General features: G+C 43.0%; 1 protein-coding gene across 1 annotated transcript in view; it reads right to left on the minus strand.

The window, feature by feature from the left end:
- The window catches only part of l1cama (L1 cell adhesion molecule, paralog a), a 48,790-nt gene extending 42,344 nt beyond the window's left edge, over positions 1 to 6,446 (minus strand). Inside the window, exon 1 of the mRNA XM_007556630.2 lies at positions 6,311 to 6,446. The gene's annotated coding sequence lies outside the window, so the exon portion shown is untranslated. The remainder of the gene's footprint in view (positions 1 to 6,310) is intronic.
- Between the last annotated feature and the right edge of the window lie 4,287 nt (positions 6,447 to 10,733).

Genomic DNA, 10,733 nt, shown 5'->3' on the forward strand with positions numbered 1-10,733 from the left:
TCATTCAGCATCACTCGAGTTCACAATTAGAAAGTCAAATGTCCAAACTTTGAGAAAACATTAGTAAGGGAAGTAAAATCTCTGCAGTACAGAATCAGCATTGCGAGTTAGTTTGTCCCTTCAGGGAACATTAATTAAAGAAAAATCATGCCAATAATTTATTATGACTCTTCCACTTCAGAGCCAAAATGTAAATGAATTTCAGAAGAAGAAAACAAACAAACAAACAAACAAACAAAAAACTTCATCAGCTTTGAGCAATTAATGTAAAATATCACCAGTGTGCACACTCATTTGCATGTGTTGCCACTGCGTTTCATTGGGAGGCTTACAGAGAGTAACAATAAAAGTGTTTTATTGAATCGAACCATTGGCAAACACAAAAAAGTGAGCGAGCACAAAAGTCTTTCCAAGGGCACAAAAGAACATTTATACTTTCAAAGGGGGAAACCGACGAGAAAAACGCACACCACAGATAAATAATGAATTGCAAAAGAACCGAAAGCCCCCTTTATAAACCTCAGCTGGGTTGTAAAACACAAAGCAAAGCACCAGCACTGCAGAGTACAGAGATATAGTATACCCCAAGTTTCATTAAAAATGCAGCCAGCCTCTTAGCAACAGATCAATAAATTAGTAAACCAATGTCCCTTTAATGAAACACCCTGCGAAATGTAATGAAAATCAGAAACGAGTAATAACGCATAAATTCCCCAGAGAGTCCCAATGTCACAGCATAGGCAGTAGTGTCAAAGATATCAATATCGGTTAATAAGTGCATTAGACTGAATCATACTGAGATATATCAGCTTTTTTATATTGATTGTCAGTTAAATATTTAGACACTTTTTTCCACTTTGCATGGAAAACAAACAAAACAAAACATTTTTTTTTTTTTTAGATTGGACATAAGCTGCAGTGAAATTAATGGGGGATGCCGACATCACATAGGATTAGTCACGCTTTTTATTATTCTACAAGGTCATTTTTGTATTATTTTGCACATATTTATGACGTTTTAGCAATATGTTTTAGCTTTATGTTAGCTCTGGAGCCAGCTTTAAAATAATGAGGTAAAACAGTAATTCTCAAACTTTAACAAACATGTAAAACCTCAGAGTTTACAAGTACAAGCAGAGCAACAGACACATTTAACTCGTGACACGATGCTGACTTTCCTTTTGCTTGATGGAAGAGATTTGATCGTTCAAGTTTTGATTCGTTAAACTTGTACTTACAAGTTATCGTTTCATGTTCCAATTTGGAAATAGGCGTGAAGTGTCCTGAATGGAGGGCATGTTTTGTGTTTGAAGGCAAAAAACTTCATTAAAATCTCAGAAATACATGATTGTCTGCCTTTTGCTTTTTTTTTTTTTTTTTTTGCTTTTGTTAATTGCTAGCTTGACGCTAAAGTAAAGGTCACCTAAACTTGGTTTTAATGTATTTAAGTTTTAATGGGTATTTCATTTTCAAAAAAAAAAAAAAAGTCTGCAATTTTCTTATTATATTTTCAAATTGACCAAGTGTAAGCTAATTTTTTTACCCTTTGAATTTGTTTATCATCTGGTAAATCCAGTCGGGGTCAATTCACAGACAAAGTTTAAACTTTAAGCAGATGCTAATCCGATCTTTAATCCCATTACTGTTGTTCCAGGCTTTATTTATGTAAAGTAAAATGTTATTTGACTCAGGTTTGGCCGACTTAATGGAGATTTTAACGCCCATATGCTGAAACAGGAACATTAACGATTCTCTGTGATGCCATTACTGCCTTCAACACTTCAACTGAATACTAAATCTATCCAACCAATATTTTTAACCAAATGCCACCACTATTGCTACTGTCTTCTATGAATAAAATCCTCTAACCCAAGTCTTTAACTGATGCGTAGTCATGTCATTCATCTCTTGGCTCATATGGATTGTGATTCATCCTTTGCAGGCAAGTATGTAAAGAAAAAAAATCTTTGACTAGCAACAAAAGACCTCATAAAACCAAGAGAGTCGTTTTGGGAGACACAGAATCAGTTCAGTCTAAAGATAGCCGCCGTCGTGGACAATAAAGCCTCCTTGACGGAGCTGACTGTGGACCAAACTCAGTGACACTGCGGGGAATTCTCTCTGTGACCGAAACAAAGACGTAACTTTGTCAGAGAAATAGATGAGGACGTTGTCAGAGGGGCAAACAGAATGACACATATGGAGCTTCCTGACTGTCATAATTTATGTTACTGTCGCGTTGTGTTGCAGCTGCATTTTATTTTATTTTTTTCCCCCAGTTGAACAGCACATTTTCAGGAAACTGTCTTATCGCAACACAATTCATGCGCTATCTTAATTCCTACAGTAAGTTAGCACAAAGTTCAGCATTATTGAAAGCTCAACAGGAATGTTTTGGTTTTTGGGGTTTTCTTTTTGCTTTGCCAGTAATTAATTTCTTGGCTGGTTTCAAGCAGCTTCGTCGTTTTAAGTGCCCACATCTTCCTTGATGCCCAAAGGAATTGTATGCTTCTCACCCTCTTCGTACCACCGCTATGAAAACTGTAATAAGGTAATTCACTCTGACAAATTAAATTCGTTCTCATACATGACGCCTCTGTTTGAGCCATCGAAGGTTCAACAGGGTTGAATTTATGAGTCTTTATGAGTCTTTGTCTGCAACGCTCCTTCTGGGAAGGCCAACGTGAGCCATTACTTTGATTAAGATCTCAGTGTTTTCGACGCTGCGTAAATGCTGATACGGCTTTCGAAATAAAACAAACAGAAGAGAGGTGATTTAGGGTATGAAAATAGAATAACTAAAGTTGTAGAAAGACAACAGTTTATTATATTATATGATTTTAAAAAAGAAAAAAGAAAAAAAAAAAAAAAAAAAAAAAAAAAAACAGCCTGCTTCCTTCTTCAGGGTTTCCTTCTGCTGCCTTGTGTCACCTTTTGCAGATTTTGGTCGCACCCCTCCTCCTGGCTTCCTCCTGTATTCCCTCTAATCATTTACCGCAGCTCGCCTGTCAATCCACCTGACCCTTAGCTCCCTAAATCACCACAATGTATTCTGCGCCAAACCCTGACAGCATGTCGACATGATCCCGTGCTTGACATCCAGTGGGCTGGCTCCCATCTGCACAAATCTAAATCAAAAAGCCAAGCCCCAACCTGAATAGGGGGACAAAAGGAGGAGTGGCGGTGGTGGGTTTTTTTTTTGTTTAGTTTGGCAGCATCCTGCAGGTGCACACAGATCCTAACGCTGAACTACAAGCACAACTTCCCAAAGAAAGTCACGAGCTTACACGAGCCTTCACAGTTTGTAGCTGCAGCTATCGCCCTTAGAGCTAAAACCGCTGAGTATGCGGTTTTGATCATCAGCAGACGCTTAAGTAATGAGGGCAGAGAGGCAACGTTAGAGAACGTTTGTCTTGGTGCCCTGCGTCTTCGCGGAGTGTTTGTTTGCCACAGACGCTGTGCGCCTCAGCTGTGGCTTGTGTGTGCTCATGTAAATGCGTTTGATGAGCAGGATGGCAACACAGATGCCCTGCGGCTATAACAGGTGGCACAAGAGCAGCGGAGAAGCGCTGACCCTCGCTGACCCCGAGCTGCACCTTCCCTCCTACGCAGTGCCAGCTCGGCACTCCAGCGCAGAGCCGACGGACTCTTTAGAAACCAGGAGGCGGCAGAGAAACCAGTCAGCTTGAGGCGACAACAGAAAGAACTGACCAAACATTGTTCATGGTTTGTCTTCGATTCAATTGTAATAATTTGTAAAACATAAACCTAAAAAGAAAAAGAACCGCAGAGATCAGCTTCTTTTGGACCCCGTCTCCTTCAGGTAAGATAACAGTTTAATAAGGCACATTTTCCTCGAGGCCTTGCTTCTTTTGAAACCCTGCCTGATCCTGTCAGTACTTGCGGAGGACAAAGCTGGATGAAGTTAGAAATCATCTGCTGACTGGAGTCACACAATTTCCAGCACAACTCGAAATCCCCGTCTTTTTCTGATCAGTGCAGGCATCATCATCGCTAAGCTACCAAAAGTAGCCGCAAGGCACAATTCACAGAGCCGGACACTGTGAGGAATTGCTGAAGTCAGCTATTTGGAGAGAAAGAAAAAAAAAGAATTAAAAAAAAAAAATCACAAGAAGGTATGCAAAAGCTTGAAAAAAGAAAACGATATTTTCAACAACATATATGGAAAGGTCTGTTATTTATTCCTTAATGAATGGTCAATAGTATGAAGATATTTAGATTGTTGTTCTTTCACTATAAAGTTCTTAAAGATGAACTTAAAGCCAATTAAATTGGTATTGTGAGGCGAAAGCTTTACAAAACCCCAACATCAGTGATCAGCCACAAATTTCTGATCAGTGCATTTAAAACACCAAAAGTCCACGTTGCTCTCCATCTTTTTTATGCCTCCTCCACCGTCCTCCTCCGTTTTTTTTTTTGCTGCATCTCTGTTTCTCTCCTCACATGAATCCCGGTTTCCATCCGTCTCTACGATGTAACTGTTCAATTAGGCAGCCGGTGTCGGACTGGAGATCACTTTGTGCACCAAACTGTAGCAGGGGTTAATCATGGACTCTAAGTCCAGCTACTGACCGACACCAGAATCTCTGTTGCACCAGAATCTCCCATGACGGCCCTCAGATTCAGCCGCCACCGCAACGCAAAACTCACCACATTGAATAGTATGATAATGTGACCAGCAGTGGGTCTCTGTGGAAGGGGGTGGGGGGATGAGGCAACGCTTCCACACAGAGGATCCATAAAAACCGACTCGTTTGACTACAAGGTGCCATTCAGCTGCTGCATCCCCATCTATTGTGTGCTGCATGTTTATGAATGCTGCACAGATGGCAACAAGCCATTGTCGGGTGCGAGAGGAACTTCCTGTTTCCTCTCAGAGCCACAGAGGGGGTTCATCTGGGGCAGCCGAGACGCGCAGGGAGCTCGAACACGCACTGGCATGATGTTCGCCGGCGATTTTAACCATCACAGTGTCAGACGTGTTCAATGTGCCTACAGAACACCAGAGGAATAACTGCTCACATGCATAGAATAGCTGCTTCTGGTGATGCAGATCTAACAAAACCGGTAGAAAATGTTTTCGTGCGATTGTCAAAAGGACATCCAACAGGCGGACAGCAGCTGGCATCTGGAAGCACGCAGCCAGGTGACTTCCTCCTTTTTCTGTGGAACACCTCCACCGTCTGCTGCGTGCGCTGCCCCACCCTTTTTCCTTCTGTGGCTCCTTCAGACTGAACGCCTCCCTCATTTCCCCTCTCTCCTGTTGATATCTGAATCTTTTCTTGCCTCCTTGGCAGTTGTTTTTCCTTCTTCCACTTCTTTTCTCTTTGCACCATTTCAAGAAATTCTGCCCCCTGCAATCAAATCCTCTGCAGAAGATCGCGTAGTTTGTTCAGCTGCGTGCGTGTAGCCGAGTTTCATCCTCTGCATCGGTGAAATTCCTCACGCAATCAAGGGCTGTACTTAACATTGAGCCACGCAGCGATTAGCTGGGGGAGGGGACGATATGATTAGAATTTAAAACTGCAAAAAATGAAGAGGGGAACATTTAGGAGTGTAGGAATTGCTCCCAGTTTTCCAAGAATGCTGATTGTCTGATGGGTTTTTTTTTTTTTTTTTTTTTTTGCTTTAAACATTTTTACATTGCATGGTGTTGTAAATGCATACTAATACAGCCAAACCAAATAAATAAATAAACAGATCAAACTACAAAAGCACAGTTTTCAGTATATCATATCAAAAAACTTTCACCACATCACATAACAAAGTGCACATGAGGTGGTTTTAAGCAGAAATGATGGGCAGCCAGATGTTATCGAGGTGCCACAAACGTTCCCCAGTGCTGCTAAGTATTTAATATTAATGTCACCCTGTTGCATGCAATGCACTCAATGCAAAATTGAAATGCTGCAATATAGAATGTTTTGCAAAAATACAAAGCAAAATGTGACCACACGGCAGTGTCACAATTACCTCTTTGCTTTTCTCTTACAAGTAAATTAAAATTACTTTCAAGTAAATGGCTGTAAATTACAACGTTTACTTGTAAATGACCCCACAAAAGGGAGGGAGGCGGGAAAGTCCTGCTGCAACTGCAGGCGAAAGGCTGAGAGTGACTTCCACGAAGCAGGTGGAGGACAGTGACAGAAGACGAGGCACAGGTGAGATACCACAGCGAGCTGCCTCCACCTCACAGCCTAATTAGACCCATCACATCAGGCAGTTCGCCGCCACTCCGTTTCCATGAACTGACAATCGGACGCCTCTCGTCTGAAGAAGATCCTCTTACCTCCAAAGTGATGCTCCTCCAAGCCGGCGGGTCCTGGCGTCCCTTTTTCCTCCCTCTCCTCCTGATCTAATTGTGCCTTTTCTTCCTCCTTTTTGTGAAACTGATTGTGCCCCCTCTCCTCTCCTCTCCTCTCTCTCTCTGCTGATGCTGCAGTGATAGAAAAACACACCCTCCTTTGGCCGCGCTCTCTCCCTCCTCTCCCTGACTCTCATTGGCTGCCTGTTAGGGGTGACATCACCCTTCTTCTTTGCCTGTCTGCCTCCCTTTCTCCTCCTCCATTCCCTCCCTGCCTACCTCTCTCTCTCTCTATCTCTCACTCTCTCTCTCTTCACCTCAGTCTCTGTGGATTCTGACCATTCCTTTATTGTGCTTCTCCTCCATCCTCCCTCCTGTTCCCTATGCACCCATTTCTCTTTACGCGGTCAGGGTTATTACATCCATCAGCCTCCCTTATTTTGGTTCAAGCAGGTATGATGATGCACACCGAGCTCGTCGCCTGTGGCCCTTTAACACTCCTCTGTTCTGCTGCCGCTTCATTTCAGGCGCTCACATCACAAATATATTTGCTTTTTTTTTTAAAAAAAATTTCCACACCAACTTTTAATTCACCGGATAAGGAAGTTCAACAGAGACTCAGCTCTGTAAACGTTGCCGTGCTGAATGTTATATAACGAATAAAATAAATAAATAAAAAATGCGTCAGGAATCAGTTTTGTCTCTTATCTGAGTTGGGAGGATGATGGGGGGCGATGAACAGATTTCTGGGTAATAAAGAGCTGTGCGGTCCAGGGATCCCTTGGCTGTGCTCCTCATTGTTGCCAGAGAGAAGATAACAGAGTTGTTAAATGTCATTGGGCGGCTTTAATCCAGCACACACGCTGATAAAGATCTTTTGTTTGACATGCTTTTATCCGCTGCTCCGTGATTAATACTAATTTATGTTTTCCGTCGTTTGCCTCCGCTCCCCCTGCAGCTTTATCCGCGTTTCTGATATTTTCAATGCTCTCTCATTTCCTTTGAACAAACTGTATAAACAGGTGCTTGATGTTTGTGAAGTCCCCCCCCACCCTCCTCCTCCTCCAGAAGCCCTTTAAATCCACTAAACAATTGCCACCCTGCTCAATTTCACACTTCTTCGACTCAAAGCAGCCGGGAAATTTTTCATTTGTTGCCTGCAGACGGTTGAGCCGTTTACCTCTCACTGTTCTCAGATTACACCTGCGACAACTTCAGGTTTTATTCTCTGCGTTAACGCGCGGGTCTGAAGCCTTCGAGCACGTCTGCGAGTAAACACTGTGAAATTTAGCAGATATCAAAAAGACAGGGGGGGTTTTTTGTTTCGAGTCCGTTGCTAAAGTTAAGACCGGTCGTCACCTTCCCTCTGCAGAGAGAGATTCTCTGATCCGATCCAGTTACTTTCTGAGCAAAATTCAGTTTAGGGTTGTGAAATAATAAAGAGTGAAGGTTTTCAACTGAAGGTCATAAACGGTCGTCTATATTCATTCAGCCTTGCTGTCTTTTTCTGGACAATGACAGCAGAAACTGGCATTAGGCGTCTGCAGGTTAATCACAATGCATTTCATAACCATTTAGATCAATTATGGAGATGAACATCAGCTGTGTGTGGGTCTGATCCCCATTTTGGGAAGTCATACAATGATCCCTCTTGATCAAATCAAAATTAAACGTGAGCAATCTCCTGTTTTTTGTTGTTTTTCAAGGCAGGTGCAAAATGTCACCATACGTTCAATATGAGACGCCCCGTAGATCCATTTGTAGTCAAAAATGTCAAGTATGAAAAGACTAAAACTTCAAAAGTCCATAATAACGAAGGGCTCAATTGACCGGCAACAACGAAAACACAGAGACACACTTGCACCGAACGCTTCTGTCCTCGCTTCTGAAATAAGAACAGAGACAATTAGCCCAGTCACACACATACAGTCCACATCTCCTCCTAAAAATAAAGCTCTGAAATGAGGACATTAGCCATGTCCGGTCCTGAAACCCCCCTCTCCTCCCGCCTCATTCCTGCTGTTTTTCCATTGTGTTTCCCCTGCCTGAGGTCTGCCAGCGGGTCCATCTGCCCCCGGTGTCCACGGAGCTGCCAGGCATTTGGACAAAAGCTGCCACGGCAGCAGACAGCATGGGGAAAATGATGGATGGTGCGAGGCAGGTGAGAACCTCTAGCGCTGTTCCCAGCAGAGGGTTGATGGGCTGAAGGGAGGCCGAGGTGAGGAGGGACAAAATCTGTGTCTGCTCGGCTGCCAGGAAGGAAAACAACAACCAGGAGAGAACATGAGGAGGAAGGGTTCGTTCCTCATGAGATATATTTAAAAGTCAGCCGGAGACATTTTGCAGGAAAGCTACTAAAACCAAATCAGCGCTCAGATGCAAGTAAACCACTTTTCATCTAGGAAAAGATAGCTCTCTCAGATCGATCTGTTGTGAAAGCACTTGGACCGTCTCGTCTCCTTAAGTCAAGAGCTTCATGTCTCCTCGACCTTAATGAGTAGACCTCCATTCTGCCGCTACACTCCCAGCCTTTCATGCGTGAAAGACTTTTATACCTGCCCACATTAGAGGATCTCTTCCCGTCTTCCTTCGTCCGGAGGTCTGAGCTGCGAGTCAGGAGTGAGAGAGACAGTTTGTGAATGAACGACTCGAACCCTGGAGCTGGAGGAAGAACACATGTCATCAGTAGACGACAAAGAGACAAAGAGGAAGACATTTCCATCGGCTTAAAAAGCCAAAAGCAATACAGCAAATGGCTGCAGCAAGGAGGAGGCAAGAACCCAGACGGAAAGCACGACACGTTAACGTTCGCAGAGGAAGAGAGAGAAGCAAAACGCAGCGGCAACAAAGCTTTAATAGGCGCATCTTACCTTCAGGATGGACCTCTTTGGCTTTCAGACCTGCCTTTGAGTTGTTCACAGTGAAGATTCAAGCAAAGGTGTTGAAAACATTTAGAGACTTCAGCCCATATCAACACCATACCATCACGCGGTTCCTGCAGAGATCTCCCTGGTACACCGCTTTTCAAAGTTTCTCCCATTGGCTTGAGATCTGCTGAGGAAGGTGGCCATGTAGTCATACAGGTATGGACATGGTCAGCAACAACACTTGGGAAGGCTGTGGCATAGGGCTGTGCAATCAATCAATAGCTATGCACATCACAGTAGACATATTGATAGAAAATACATCTGTTAGGATGCTGAACGATTTCACTGAACTCTGACGCAGAACCGCGCAGCATTCTGGGGGATGTAGGCAGAGGAAAGGCTTTAGACACTCAACCTCTCAGAGCGAGCCAAGCTAGGTTAGTGGCATCAACTAACTCACTCACTCTTTGGTTGCCTAGCAACAACCTGCTGAGTAAGTTGCACAGCAGCAGTTCCATATTTTGCCACCATAACTGCAGGGGGGAAAAAAAGAAAAAGAAAAAAACACCACATCTACTCCGAGGCTGGACGTGTGGTGCATTCAGAGACGTTGTTCTGCACAACCTGGTTGTAATGAGAAAGCATTAGCTACTGATGCCTCTCCATCATCCACAACCCGTCTGTCCATTTTCCTTTGACGTCCAGCATCAACACAACTGCAACTTATTATGTAAGTTTTTTTTGTTTTTTTTCTGTTTTGAACCATTCTCTGTAAAACCAAGAGGTGATTTTGTGAGAAAATCCCAGTAGATCAGCAGTTTCTAACATAGCAACAACCACGCCACAGTCAAAGGTACTCGAATCCACTTTCGTCCTCGTTCTGATGCTCAGTTTCGGCTTCAGCAAAGTTACCTTCACTGCATCTTTATGTCTGAGTGGACGACATTGCCACCATGTGACTGGTTGAGCCAACATTTGGGTTTTCAAGCAATTAAGCAGATAATGTTGGGCGAGTGACATAAGTTACAGATCTCTTGAGAAACAACAAATATTCAAATTCTGGAGCTGTATAACTTCAGGCCTCCCTAATATTAGAAACCAGTTGCAAGAGAGACATTTCTATGCATTTCTAGGAGAATAATAACACAACTTTTAAGGATACAATTTGACCACGAAAACATCTGTATTTGGAACGTTTTATAAAAACTACGTAAAGAAGTTGACTCACGACAACGGAGCTGGTTGGATTTATTCAATGTTTTGGGTGAATTCCTGAAGATTTGAACAATTTCCCAGTTTTCCTGGTAAAAGCCCGTAGAAATGCTGCCAGGAAAGACTCACAGTGCTGGGAAATTCAACAAAAATTTAAATATTTCACAATGCTATACTGTTCCTACCCCCTTATGACGTGACCACATGTTCCCGATAAAGGGCTCTTTGTCAGTTTATTGCACTCAACATACACAGTGTCTGTTAACACATGAAACAAATTCGGGTCTTTCAACGAGAATCAGCAGAAACAAAGCAGATATAAAATATGC

Source organism: Poecilia formosa, unplaced genomic scaffold (genome assembly GCF_000485575.1).
Source record: "Poecilia formosa unplaced genomic scaffold, Poecilia_formosa-5.1.2 Scaffold80, whole genome shotgun sequence".
Taxonomy (NCBI): Eukaryota; Metazoa; Chordata; class Actinopteri; order Cyprinodontiformes; family Poeciliidae; genus Poecilia; species Poecilia formosa.